This window comes from Brachycentrus maculatus, unplaced genomic scaffold (assembly GCF_059751285.1).
Source record: "Brachycentrus maculatus isolate JH-2025_06_01 unplaced genomic scaffold, ASM5975128v1 h1tg000305l, whole genome shotgun sequence".
NCBI lineage: Eukaryota > Metazoa > Arthropoda > Insecta > Trichoptera > Brachycentridae > Brachycentrus > Brachycentrus maculatus.
This window is the reverse complement of record NW_028281055.1, coordinates 356,437-372,126: the sequence shown is the minus strand read 5'-3', so window position 1 is coordinate 372,126 and position 15,690 is coordinate 356,437. Positions and strand designations below refer to the sequence as shown.

The window sequence follows — 15,690 nt, the reverse complement described above, 5'->3', positions numbered from 1 at the left end:
AAACACGTATTGTAAAAATAAATAACAAATAAATAAATATAAAAAGGTTAAATGAAGTTTCGCAAAAAGGTTTGCGTCCAGAACCGTACTGTGCGTAGATTCCAGAACAATTTCAACATAACAAACATACATTTCGGCTGTCCAAACTCAAAACACAGTAAGGGACATTTTTTGTAGTACGTTTTTTTGCATTTTTGGATATTCTAGTATATTCTACTTAGTCCAAAAATGCAAAAAAAAAACGTACTACAAAAAAAAATGTCCCTTACTGTGTTTTAAGTTTGGACATCCGATTTGTTTTACGACCACATTCCTGTTCTTTCTTTACATTCATATTTTTAACCTGTACTTTTACTTGTTTCTGTAAGTTTGTGTTGTCCTCATCAATTGATGAAAACATTAATAGTTAAATTTATATTTGGAGCAATAACTTTGTTATTTTCCATTTTTGAATAAAAATGTAACTTTGTTTTAAAATCAGTATAAATACTTTATTATAATCTAATTATAATGTCTACCAGTTTCGAAGCTAACCGCTTCTTTTACAAAACTGGTTTATACTATATTTATAATATAATTATAGCACTATAATACTGTAATTAATACTATAGTATTAATCAGTCTTGAAAAAAAGCGGTAAGCTTTGATACGGTAGACATTATAATAATGTTAAAATTAAATATTTTAAATGATTTAAAGACAAAGTTATATTTTAATTATGTAAACATTTATTTATTTTATATTGCACTCTATTTCATTTCATTTTATGTGTTTTTCATTGTTTGCTAACCGTAAGTAAATAATGTTGTAAATAAATCTTAGCACAAAAAGATTAAAGAACTTTCGCAAAAAGGTTCGCGTCCACTGCGCGTAGATTCCAGAACGATTTTTTAACGTACCAGCGCCACCCATACCATAACCTTTTCTATCATATCGTATACTCCATTCTCTCTCCATTCCAGTTTCGGCGTCCGCGTAGCGTGTCGCGTGTAGTGTGAGCCCGTCCTAATTTCGGGCACCGGCAGCAAGCCACCATGTTGACGCTTTGAGTGGATCCGACGGTTTTTATTGGTGTTTAAAATACAAATCGCTCTTGTGTAATATCCACGCGAGTTGCACGTGCATTTGCTACAGTTTTCTGCAGGCTGCTTGTCAAGGTCAGGGTGTAATACTTCCTCCAAACCGGTTTTTGGTAAGTTTTTTTTCTACATCCGATTGTCAAATGTTACGCCTCTATTTTGTTTACGCTATGAACACCTACCTACGTACAAACTATTATAATTTCAAGTATACCCACGTTTAAATCATTTCACCAAGTTATCTTAAAACCATAAGCGTTTGATTTTTATATTCTTTTATACAAAATATATCCTTCTTGATGCATAGGGCACTGTATCGAATCGACGCTGTGTTATGTTGGTCATTTTTAATTTAAGTTTTACATTGTAAATACCACTATTTATACCGTATTTACCAAATAAAACTTTAATTTAAATGGATATATATTACCACAAAGTGACTGCCGAATCAATTAATGTAGTTATTTTAATCGTTAATTCTATCTATACGAAGGCAATGTTCAATCCTTCGTTTCAAGCATCAATCCAGGATAATACAATTTTTTTATAATAATATTTATGTTGACTTCTTCAGGGATCGAACCAGGAATCTCACGCACTATAGCCACAAAATACAGCATTTAGAATCTAATAACTGAAAACAAATTGCTGTAATTTTACGCTTTATAAAAACGATTAAATTTAGTCTTACCATGTGGCTGTTTAGTAAGCTATTTCCACCTTTGTCATAGTGTCGTGGTAAGCGTGCTAGAATAATGTATTGGAGTTCCCTGGTTCAATTCCCAAAAGGATCAAAATAAATATTAGCGATTTTTCACTGCAATATTAATCAAATAAAAGTACCAGAATTGTACCTGTCGCAGGACTGGATCACATTCAGTTTGATTATTTAATGATCAAGATAACGCTGATTATATACAACGCAGTGCCCTATGCACCATTGGGTAAAGACAAGGGCTGAAAGGAGAATAAACTATGTATAAAAAATTCTCCTTCGATTTAAGGCGTAGTCAATCATAAATATAAAACGGCTATTATTTAACATTTTATTTTATTGTTTCTTATTATGGTAATCCTGGATGGTTTTCGTAGCTATTGCACTGTATTTTGGTTATGTACATAATATACGACTGCATCACTCCAATACAGTGTTATATGAACTATTTGGTATACGTTATCTAGAAGTTAATATCATGTTGACATTAGGCTTGACAGATCAGTAATACCGTTGTATTTACTTGGATTAAGATAGGTCTCAATAACTCAACATACGAGTACATATCGCTCACTCCTTTCAAGAACTTCATAAATCAAAAATCGTCAATTTTTAGTTGTGCATGTTTTCGGAATGCCCAGAAAATGTACTATATCCTAGAAAAAGCGGCATATTTTTAACTTAATATTTACCCGCTACAGTGCAGAAAGTATTGGTTTTGCATTTTGAAGAAAAGGTATTGTTTAATTATTTTTTTACTAAATATTTTTCAAATGGAGAAAAAACCTTCAGGTTTTACCTAAAAAGATCTGTTGCACAGTAAAAAGTTCAATAAGTGGCTTGATATTTATTTTTAAAACATTGAATTATATTTTTAAACTTTAAAAACGTTCTGCTGAAAAATCAAGTTTTTTTTATTTATGACGTTCTTGAAAGGAGTGTGTCTGCGAGTTAGACCGATTTATTGTCCGGTGAGTTGAAAACAGTTCTATCTAACTAACTAGCTTACCATCACCCCGCTTCTTTGCGGGGCAGGAAGAGAGAATAGAACGCCACACCAATCTGACAATATTCGCCTCTTCCTCATACATACCCGCCGAATACTTCGACTCCTGACCTAACGATTTTCAAGTACTTGAAATACTTAATCATACGAGTCCAAAATTTCCCCATTCACTACTATCTTACACCCAGGTCTACATTCATCTCTTTCAAAAACCATGACTTTGGACTTGTCAATATTAATCAACAAATCACTTTCCTTGCACACATTGTTACCAACATCAAAGTAAAATATAAAATCTGTCTTCTGGCAGATCCTGTGAGGCTTTTCTTGACAGTGTATGCCTCAACATGCTACCCGATCCTCAGATCGAGTGGCATATATCCAATCAAAACCTGAGCTGAAACTAGGGAGATTTTCCTGTAACCTTTGCATGACCTGATGGCTATATGGCTATGGTCTTTGCATGTAGTCCAGTTTCTTTCTGATGACTTTCTTTCGAACAGCTTCCATGCACACGCTCGAGGCATAAGTTATCAGAGGTTCTACAGCGCTTACATATATTTGCTGCAAGTCTTCTCTACTATCGGCAAGAAATACACCATCGTCAGGAAACAAAATCCAACAGGCACTCAAATCCATAGGGTCCTATCAATACAGGTAGAGACTATATTGATAGAACCCCTTAAACTAATATTACGTTATGACGCGAGTCGACAGCTGTTGACTTCGACGCTAAAAAATACCAATTATCTGTGTTATCATGGACAATATTTAAAATTCGGTAGATTAGAATAGGCAAGGTATTGATTTAGGTTGAAAATAATTTAATGTTGATATTATTTAGCTACTTTTAATGGATTTCGTGGGTCGTGTGCCTTTTACTCGTGAACTAGCGCTAAAAAGATCGTTAAATCCTCTTTTTTATTTATTTTCCTAAATCATGCAGCGAATGATAAAAAAAATTATTTAATAATGTAGTTACATGTTTTTTTCCCTTTATGATAAACACAATCGATTATATAAAGAAAGGTGTGTTGAGATGGTTCGGACATGTGCAACGAATGAGTGAAGGAAGATCGGTGAATACAAATTTACGATGTGAATTGAATTGGAAAATAGATCAGAAGAAGAACGAGGAAAACTTGGCATGATCAGATTCGTCAAATAATTCAAAGCGGTCCGGTCAGGAGTTGGAATAATCGGCGGGTATGTACGAGGAGATGTTTAAATACAGAAGTGTCTAAGAATGTTTTCCAGAGTACTTTGGCGTTCTATTCTCTCTGTCTATCCCTGCGGAGAAGCGGTGTGATAGTTTGTTAGTTAAATTAAAGATTGTATGGAATGGATGGTAAAGATGTATCTATGAGGAAATAAATGTATATGAATAACGTTTCGAGAATGACTGTGGAAGATTGTTTAAATTAAACTCTTAATTCCAAAAATGGTATCTGAATCGTCAACGTTTTCATATTTGAAAAAGACACCCACGATTCTAGAAATGTCCATTTCTAACGCTAGAATCAAGGGACTTTCAAGTATGAAAATATTGACCATTTAGATACTATTTTGGAATAAAGAGTTTTTTTTGCGTTGTGGTCCTTTTGCATTTAACCAGCGACATACTCGTATACCAAAAGTTGAATGATTTTATGCCTAGAGTCAAAAAAACATTTTGAAACGTGTACGCAGCAGACGATGTCAAGGTTGAAAGTAAACAAAAATATTATGAAAGAGTTGAATGGAGTTTTTGTTGTTGTTAAGTACCTACCTACCTAATCGGAGTCGAGTGTTACCTTAGCATTATCTAAGGTTCTCCCAAATTGTACGATGATGTCATCACACGCACTGAATACTAGACCAGAGTGTACTGGTCCGAATCTAAAGACGGCTTTGGTCGGAGACTGGCGTAGGTTGCTTGCACGATGAAAATAACACCACTAATTCAAAAGGTGTTTCTCTGGTCCCTTTCCGCATCAAATGGAGCTTAAGGCACCAGAACTACTTGGTGTTCGATCGATTGTTCCTTATATGAAGGCATGGTGATGAATCCTGTTCTTTTAATAAAATTGTAAATATTACAGGATGCTCAGACCTCCATCTTCTTTTATATGTAAATATACGTTTGGTTGGCTTTAGCGGTCACTTTAACAGTCATATTGTATTAGTTTTTAGAACTTGTATATATGCAATTGTATTGGATTATGGATGATTTGGAAGCATGGATGATCCTTTCAAATATATGAAGAAACAAAACGATAGATATTTCATCTGTATACCTGTAGTATTCATATACAATCCGTAGAGCGAATAATCCAGTGTCTGATGGAATAAATACTTATAGTAAAAAAGTACATACAATTTAATTTTTTTAATGCGACTGAATGAGAAAAGACATCAGAAACATAATCACTCTCATGTTTCCTCTACTTCTCCCCTCAACTTCTTACTTGATCTTACTCCCTTTTTATCCTTATTTTCATAATTTAACAATTTCCTAAATACTTATGCAATATTGCAATTATATCGCTCACTCTTTCAAGAACGTCATAAATAAAAAATCGTCAATTTTCAGTTGTGCATGTTTTCGGAATGCCCAGAAAATGTACTATATCCCAGCAAAAACTACATATTTTAAACTTAATATTTACCCGCTACAGGGCAGAAAGTGTTGTTTTTGCATTTTGAAGAAAAGATATTGTTTAATTATTTTTTTAAATATACTAACAATTTTTTAAATGGTGAAAAAACCTTCAGATTTTACCTAAAAAGATCTGTTGCACAGTAAAAATTTCAAAAAGTGGCTTGATATTTATTTTTAATACATTGTATTATATTTTTAAACTTTAAAAACGTTCTCCTGAATAATCACGTTTTTTTTATTTCGACGTTCTTGAAAGGAGTGAGCGATATGAGTATTCATACTGCAACACTTTTATTCGTTTCCACTCACTTACAAGCACTATCTGCCCATAAATTTGTCCAGTATTACCAGCCTGTTGTAGTTGGTTGTAAGATATTGCTTCTTGTCAACATACCCACCAATTCATTGTGTACAAGAAAATTTAATAAAAATGTCACAACCTGTTTCCTAACAGACTATAATTTTCTAAACTATGACCGATTACGGTGATGTTAACACATACCAAACACATAAAAAGGCGTCACTTACGCTCTTGTTACATAGTGTGGTCGTAGCTCGTGGTCAATAACACATGTCATGTCCGCCGGTGCACATGTCGATGGTGTCTAGATAACAATATCACCCAGATGTTACGTCATACCACCAAACAGCAATACCAATCATTCATTTATTGATTTGGCGTTTAATTTGTAGAACTCCATTTTAATTTATGTATTAATTGTATTAAGCTTTAAAATATTAATTCTCCAAAATATGGCCATGTCAATAAATTCTTCCTTTCCCAGAAAATAAATATAAGGGTACATACCTACATCCCCCATTAGCTACTGTTGTCTCCCATAAATTATTGCTGCACGTGTTAAAACTGTCACTTAGAATTGTATAGCTACATAAGGACCGTAGTCCATTTGATCTTCACATTCGTTTGATAATGCCCTAAAAGGCGAAACAATTGTCACAATATAATTTTTTATGTGTTTTTGTTAATAAAATACAACTAAGTAGACTCAAAAATCTGTGTTTGATTTAAAATTAATACATAAATACCAATCATGATTGCAACAATTTCATTGGTTATTTAGTGGTTGTGTTGTCTTAGTACTAGTATCACGTTAAAAATTATGTTTTTTCAGTATTTTAATACAATAGTTTTCAAAAAATGCATTAAAAGGTTAAGAAAAATGTTCTCAATTTATCTTCACCGTCATTTTTAGTCCGTTGTATGTTTTTTTTTCAATTTTAAGTCCGTTTTGACTTTTTTAGTCGGTTTTTTGTCGATTTTATCAATTTTTAGATAGATAGATTTTTAGATAGTTTTCTGTTTTTCGTCCGTTTGTTTTTTGTCACTTTTAAGTTAGTTTGGTTTTTAAGTATTCCATATTATTTTTTGACATCTCATCAAAGATGAAGAAGAATATGGAAGTCTGGGCATTTACGAGGCTGACGACATTCACCAATTCTACCCATTATTGACAACCAAACTTCTCAAAATCTTGGAAGTTCTATATCTATGAACCAATTTAGATACCTTGTATAATACAAATAATTTAGATACCTTGTATCTAAATTGGTTCATATATACAACTTCCAAGAATTTGAGCAATGTGGTTGTCAATAATGGGTAGAATTGGAGAATGTTACACGTGTGTAAAGTGATCACTTAAACCAGCCTATGACGGTCGTCAGCCCCGTAAATGCCCAGACTTCCATATTCTTCTTCATCTTTGATGAGATGTCAAAAAATAATATGAAAATAACTCTGTAATTGAAGATAATCAAGATTTTGTATAGTATTTTGACACACTCAAAATGTTTTAAGTATTTCGCTAATTTAAGTCAGTTTCCCCAATTCTCTACAAGAAACTACTGTTAAGTTAGCTTTCATTGTATTTTGAATGTTTTTAATCGTTTAAATTTTAAATTCTTTTTTCTGTTTTGAATATTGAAAGCATTAACTTTGTGGATCATATTGATATATTATTTCGAGAAATAAAAATACTTTGTGTTCTGATCCACTCACATTTTTATTAACCAACTGGTTTCGGCAACAACCTGTTGCCCTCTTCAGGGTTTCATTTATTACTAAATGAAACCCTGAAGAGGGCAACAGGTTGTTGCCGAAACTAGTTGGTTAATAAAAATGTGAGTGGATCAGAACACAAAGTATTTTTATTTCTCGAAATAATACATTTTGTCTGTTTTTAGTCAATTTTATCTTTTGACCCCATTTTCTTTTCAGTTCATTTTATCATTTTTCATACAGTTTTTTTCCAGTTTATATTCAATTGTGTCAGTTTTTAGTCGTGTTTTACCTATTTCTATTCACCTTTAATCAGTTTCTTCTACTTATTCTCTACAAGTCCAACGTCACGAATACAATCATGTCTATAAACCAAACGGAGCTAATTTTATTAATATATTTCTATAAATAGCTCGCACCATCTTCTTGCGCTCGTTCCTTCACCAGATCTTTCCAATTTGTATGATTGGCTCATTTATCAAATCGCTTAAGGCCCAACATACGTTGAACTTTCTTTAAACCCAGGTTTTTGATATTTTTTTCTTGAAACACTGTTTTTGCATTCACAAAATAAGCTTTTTTTCTAAATATGGTTTTGAAAAGAAAAGAGTTTTTGAAAGGTAAGTAGGTAAATACCACTATTTCTTAAAATCTATTGTGATACGTGTTTCGATGCATTCTGAACATCATTTTCGAACATCGTGTATGCACTGAAACACGTGTCACAAAAGATAAAATAAAATAACAATACCTCAATTGAAAATGTTTACATTTTACCACAAAATGACTGCCGAATCAATTAATGAAAAATAAAATATAAGGTGTTAAAAATGATCCAAAACATGTATTTTCAATAAATAAATTAATATTCTATAAAAATCTAATTCTGATATGTATTCTAAAAAAATATTTGCCGACAAAATGTTTGGATTCTCGCACAGCCGATTGCGTACTGACTTTTCATTTTTGAGAGTGTACCTTTAACATAATGAAGTATCACATTGTAGCTGTTTTCGACTCCGTTTGTCAAGAGCCCAGAACGGCTACCGCAAATACACCTGTAAACATTAGGATAACACATTTATTACGTTTTGCTTGCATAAAAATTAAGCTGTATTTTATTAACAACATAAAATTATGTATGGCCTCGCGTCAACATAACAATGCCAGCGTTGTGCTTACGTCATATTCTCACCGAGCGAAGTTTTTGACCTCGAAATGAAATTTGACCTTGTAACGAAAAGTCGTTTTAAAAGGTCGATCCTCACCCCCTATATCTTACCCTCATCTAGTCAAAACCGCTTTACTCCCTCTGCCAAAAGTCTGCGTAATCGGAGGGCATGTATGATTAGATAGATGTATGGATGTGAAGGAAGCAAGGAGTGTATGTCAGGAGAGAAGAGTGCAGCGTTTCATCCTCTCTGCCTATCCCTACGGGTAAATGGCGTTATGGTAGTAGTAATAGCTTATTACTTTATGCAAAATATATTATTGTAGTTAGAAACGTATGAGTATATATTATACATACCTGTATACAAATACGTGCGACAAATTTGTAGCTTGATTGGCGTTGAATGATCAAAGCCAAAACTAAATTATGTAACGACATTTTGTGAAGAAGTCGTTACGTCATCGCCCATCACAATACATCTACATTCACCTACAATTGTGGACGTCCTCACCAAAACGTTACATTTTCATTATAAATGATTTTAAATAATAAGGAATTCTAGCTCGTAAAACTGTTACGTTTTGGTGGGATTTAATGAAATCATATTGGTTAAGCACAGAATTGTTCAGGTTTTGTCACAACTTTAATTAAGATTTCGATAGAATACAGTAAACAGAACAGATTTGCAATTAAATTATGTTTTTGTGCAATATTGGAAATGTGACTTTTTGGCGAGGACCTCCACAGTTCATCTACGTTCCTCTCTCTCTTTCCTGGACCAACAAAACAGCGTTGAATGAGGACCTCTTAAATTCCTTTATTTGGTCGGTCCATCTTATGGAAGACCAGTCTTTTCTCACTAAGTATCGCTTGCAAAGTAAAATAACAAAAACGTTCTCCTGCGTATACCTTTTGGGATCATGTTTCAGAGAGCGATTTTCCTTTTTAGACGATTGGTATCCCATCAAAAATCATGTGTGTAATTTTTACCCGAATTATTCCCGAAACTGGCACTCCTATCTCTAGTTATCCCGAGGTGCGCCTGATCGCCCCACCTGCCTACACAAACACAATTATTATTAATGTATTGTTCGATTATTTCCGTCCCGTGTAGTGAACATAAGTTCACGATGATATGTTGGTTTCTCTCGTAAAACTACCAATAAATCCCACTCATAAACTTCACCTGTGGCGATCGGTGGATACATATAACGAAAAACAGCGTAGGCGAGTCTTTAAAGTTTTTTTATAGTTCATTCAGCTTCATAATTCGATTATGTAATGTAAAATGTGTGCAACTTTGAACTAACAAACAAGGACAGAAGACATTTCCTTTGCATTCTATCATTACATCAATCAAAACGTTTTTTAACCTTTAATCATACCGTCGAAAAATACCGCACTGGGTTTTTCGCGACAGCTTTTTTGGACTTCTCACTCTTTTCGTCTATTCTAAGTAGGTACCTACTCATAATCCTATTAGGCAATGTATGCAACTTTGGATGGATCAAACGAGGCTAAAAAGATATTTTCTTTGCATTTTTTCTCAGTTTGTCGACCTGTTCTTGTCATAATACCGATTGGTATTGTCAAAACATTTTTAAACCTCCATTCATACTGTCGAAAAATACCCCACTGGGTTTTGCGCGATAGTTTTAGACTTCTTTTGGGCCTCTCACTCTATTCGTCTACTCTAAGCACACATAATCGTACTATGAAGTGCAAAAAGTATGCTACTTTGAACGAATGTAAAATCAAGGAAAGAAGATATTTTCTTTATATTATATCGTTAGTTTGTTAGCTTATTATTGTCATAATACCAATTGGTATTTGTCAAAACATTTTTAAATCTTTAATCGTAGTGTCAAAAATTCTGTACTAGGTTTTTAATGACAATTTTTGACTTCTTTTAGGCTCTTTCTCACTTTTTTCATCAACTGTAACAACATAAAACCGCTCACTCCTTTCAACAACGTCATATATCAAAAACCTTGATTTTTCAGGAGATCGATTGTATATTTTAAAAAAATAATAAAACAATACCTTTTCTTCCAAATGCAAAAACAACACTTTCTGCCCTGTAGCGGGTAAATATTAAGTTGAAAATATACCGCTTTAGCTGGGATAAAGTACATTTTCTGGGCATTCCGAAAATATGTACAACTGAAAATTGACGATTTTTGATATATGACGTTGTTGAAAGGAGTGAGCGATATGTTTGTTATACATATCGCTCACTCCTTTCAAGAACGTCATAAATAAAAAAACTGCATTTTTCAGTATAACGTTTTTAATGTTTAAAAATATATTACAATGTATTCAAAATAAATATCAAGCCACTTGGTAAACTTTTTACTGTGCACCAGATCTTTTAAGGTAGAAATAGAAGGTTTTTTCTCAATTTGAAAAATATTTAGTACATTTAAAAAAATAATTAAACAATACTTTTTCTTCAAAATGCAAAAACAACACTTTTTGCCCTGTAGTGGGTAAATATTAAGCTAAAAATATGCCTCTTTTTCTGGGATATAGTACATTTGTTGGGCATTCCGAAAACATGCACAACTGAAAAAAAGACGATTTTTGATTTATGACGTTCTTGAAAGGAGTGAGCGATATGTTAGTTTGTAATGATTTTAATTTGAAATTCTGATTTTAAGCTGTTGGCGCTAGCACAGTTATACGATGTTATCAATTCATAGAAACAGCTGTCATACACTAATTTAAAAGAATATTTAGTCGACTTATGGATCTCGGCGTGAAACGCGTTATTCGCACTTTTTCCTAGAATATGTTCATTAAAAACTATTAATTGATTTTTAATTTTAATTTCATCTGATTAGCAGTTTAAGGATGGGAAAGGTATTTCTACCCGTTCAGTCGATTGATGCTTAAGTTCGGGAAGGGTATTTTTACCTTCTGCGCCGGCATCATTTCAAAGGTAGAAAAAAAGAACTAACTTACCATCACGCCGCTTTTCCTTTGGGGTAGGCAGAGAGAATAGAACGCCACATCACTCTGTCTTTGCAAACATTCTTCGTATCCTCCACGTTCATGCATCTCCTCATACATACCCGCCGATTATTTCAACTCCTAACGTGACCACTTTCAAGTATTTGGCATACCTGATCGTGCCAAGTTTTTTTCGGTTTTCCTCTGCTCCTTTTTCCAACGACGTTCGCCTCATAAATTTGTTTTACCGTCTTTCCTCACTCATTCGTCCCACATGTCCAAACCATCTCAACACACCTTTCTTAATTTTATCGATAATGCTTATCTCAGATTTGCATTATTTTTATTATTTCACCATTCGAACATCTATCATAAATCGTTTTGCCGCACATTCGTCTGAGAGACCGCATTTTGTCATTTTGCTAACTTCATGTCTTACTTCCACACATAAGGGTTGGGATCAGGATTCTGTTGTATGCCGTTATTTTTCAATTTTTTTCTGTTCATAACAAAAGTATGTGATTTTTTGATAAAAAAAATCATGTTGTAACTATGGTATAAAATAAGCCCCATTTAGCAAGTTATCAGGGGTATGCAACGTGTGGCTCGCGAGCCTCATGTGGCTCTTTAAGCAATTTTTGTGGCTCTTTCTTTGTCAAATTCAAAATGACATTATTCACAGATTAAAAAAAATATATATTCTGTGCATATTCATTTTTGGTTCAGTTTAGTTTAGTTTAAATCTTGGTCACAACTGTCGTCAAGAAAAGGCGATTCAGTTGGCTTGGCCATGTACTCCGCATGCCTCCCGAGAGCCGCCATCAAGCTTGCCTCTTTTACAAGGCATCAGGTTCGCGCCGCCCAGGGCGACCACTGCTGACAATCCGTCGGCAGTGGACCTGACTTTGGAGGATGCAAGGGAGCTGGCGGACGACAGAATAGCCTGGAGACAGTTTATGGACTCCATATGCTCCACATAGGGAGCGGATATGGTTTAATTTATATAATAATATTAGCTCAGATTAGGTTAGGAGGGATGGTGCCGTTTAAGCACAAATTAACCCTCATGAAACCTTATTCTTGTTATTTTTGTCATCTCAACATAGATGAAGAAGAATATGGAAGTCTCTGCATTTACGGGGCTTATGACCGTCTAGGCATGCATAAGTGATCACATAAACTAGCCTATGACGGCCGAAAATGCCCAGACTTTCATATCATTCTTCATTTTGTTCAGATGCCAAAAAATAATATGAAAAATAACTCCTAAAATTGGAGATAATCCAAATTTGTGAACAAGTATTCGGAGATCTCAAATTTGGAGATCTTCGAGATTTGAGTTTCTCTTCGCTTACTTAATTTTTATAAATCTATTTCACACTGAAATTGCACACCTTAACTGATTTTCGAGATTTTTGAGATCGCCTTAAATTGGCAATGCTGAAAAGCGTGCGAACGTATATTCACTGTTTTTTATAATAACATCCATGACTTGGCTCATAGATAATGCTTGAGGGCATATCGCTCACTCCTTTCAAGAACGTCATAAATCAAAAATCGTCAATTTTCAGTTGTGCATGTTTTCGGAATGCCCAGAAAATGTACTATATCCCAGCAAAAGAGGGATATTTTTTAATTCAATATTTACCCGCTGCAGCGTAAAAAGTGTTGTTTTTGCGTTTTGAAGAAAATGTATTGTTTAATTATTTTTTTAAATATCCTACATATTTTTCAAGTGGTGAAAAAACCTTCAGGTTTTACCTAAAAAGATCTGTTGCACAGTAAAAAGTTCATTAAGTGGCTTGATATTTATTTTTAATACATTGTATTATATTTTTAAACTTTAAAAACGTTCTCCTGAAAAATCAAGTTTTTTGATTTATGACGTTCTTGAAAGGAGTGAGCGATATATGATATCACAAATATATCACTGGTTTAGAAATATGTATATTCTTCATAAATGACCGCAAGCCGCGGGTTGGCTACCCGTGATATAATGAATAGGGCTTTGTTTCATCGGCTTACATTGAAATTTTACATCAAGGTCAAAGTTACTAGTATGTACGGCTTGGGGTTATCGTTTGTTATTATGTTTGTACGCGAACCAAGTAATCATAGCCAACAAATTACAAACGTGAAAATGGTAGGTACATAATATAATGCCCATAATAGACAAAGTATATAAATGAATGTATGCAAAAGTAGCAAACAAGTTTTGAAAGGAAACTTCTAAGATTTATCGATCAATTGGACGAGATTTAAGAGTGAAAGATAGACTTATTATTAAACGATAAATAACAACATTTTGAGTGTGTCCAAATACTTGTTCACAAAATCTGGATTATCTTCAAGTACAGCAGTTATTTTTATAAAAAAAATTGACATACAAATAAAAGAGTTTCTGCTCAATAAAAAGCGTCTTTTCATCTCACCAATTGATGTCTCTAGTGAAGTTTTAGTGATTCAAGAATAATGTTTCAAAATTGGTTCATATATATAGAACTTCCAAGAATTTGAGTAATGTCATCATCTTATCGAAACCGGTTGGATAAAGTGTACCAATAAAAAAGTGGTTAAAACAACGTTGTTTATTTTATAAAGTTTATAAAATGTGCCACAAAATATCTGCGAAAAACATTCAAGAAATGAACGAATTTACGCGCAACGTGTTCACGCACCGATCCGAGGAAAGATGGACAAGAGCTTAAGCCAATCCAAGCCAATCATCGTTTTAAAACGCTGATTGGCTTGGAAGTGACGTGCCGGACGGTAAAATTCCGTGCAATTCCGTGTAGTGCACAAACGCCCTAACCGTTGCCCAAGCTTCAGGTTGAGATGTTTCTTTCATGTTTTTTGTTTACTTTCGTCTTTCCCAGAACTAAATACACATTTAATTGGCAGATTCAGTGAAGATTGACACGTGTCAAACGAGATCCACACGTACACATACCGCCAACCATTCATTAAGTAAAGATTAAAGGCGATCGCAGACTGAAATTGACAGGAGATTTAGATTTAGATTTAGATTTCGAGAAAATAATAGTGTAAAAGAATTTTTTTTTAAAAACATTGATGGAAAAGACAGCCTGTCTATAATATCATGAACGTTAGCTTCATTATTTCATAACAGGTGCTCAATTTGAGATAAAACTTTTCATTAATTGATTCGGCAGTCACTTTGTGGTAAAATCCATCCATTTTTAATTAATGTTTTACTTAGTAAATACCACTATTTCCTTAGTAAATAGTGGTATTTACTAAGTAAAAATTTTAATAAAAATTTAAATAAAACACTTATCGTTTCCTTTACACGAAGAAATAAGGAAGTCTGAGTATTCCAGGGCTTACGGCCTAGCATTTATCTGGCTTAAGTGATCTTAAATGCTTACAACAGATGGCACCACAATCAGCCATGCTTCCAAAATGCACCAGCTTTGCATATATAGATGTTTCATAAATTAATGCGATATGGATTTTCAATCATGGTAAAAATTACACAAGTTTAAAAAGTAATCACTTAAGCCAGCCAAATGCCAGGTTGTAAACTATATTTAATGGAATATGCATTCATTTACATGTGTGTATTAAAAACATAAACGAAAAATCCCATATTAGTATAACCTGCACGGGGGTGTACAAGATAATACAATATACACTTAGGTATGAAGCTAATTGTCTTCCAACCCTTATCCGCACCCATTGGTGCATAGGACACTGCATCGAGTTGACGCAGTGTTATCTTGAGCATTACCTGTATAAAGGCAAGGTGATCACTCCTGCATTTCAGGCACCAGTCCCTGATCACAAATATTTATTATCACCCCCCTGGGAATCGAACCCGGGACCTCCAGCACGGTAGCTAAACACGCTAACCATTATACCACGGAGGCGGAAAATTTTTAACCAGAAAATAGAAAAACAGGATAAAGAGTTTTGAAAAATTAGGAAATATTAGTTGAAATATGTAAAATAGAAAAAAAAAATATATAAATATATAAAATAGAAAAGGCGAAATAAAAATAAATTTTGTTAGAAAAGTTTGAAAAATGAACGCGAAATTACCGAGTCATGTGAATTTGAATTTCCTCAAGAAATTAATTTATTCT

The 15,690-nt window shown here is 33.6% G+C and overlaps 1 protein-coding gene across 1 annotated transcript in view; it reads left to right on the top strand.

Annotated features, from left to right (window-relative positions):
- Positions 1–962: 962 nt before the first annotated feature.
- Positions 963–15,690, top strand: part of LOC148304767 (acyl-CoA Delta-9 desaturase) — a 52,094-nt gene continuing 37,366 nt past the window's right edge. Inside the window, exon 1 of the mRNA XM_088267781.1 lies at positions 963–1,192. The gene's annotated coding sequence lies outside the window, so the exon portion shown is untranslated. The remainder of the gene's footprint in view (positions 1,193–15,690) is intronic.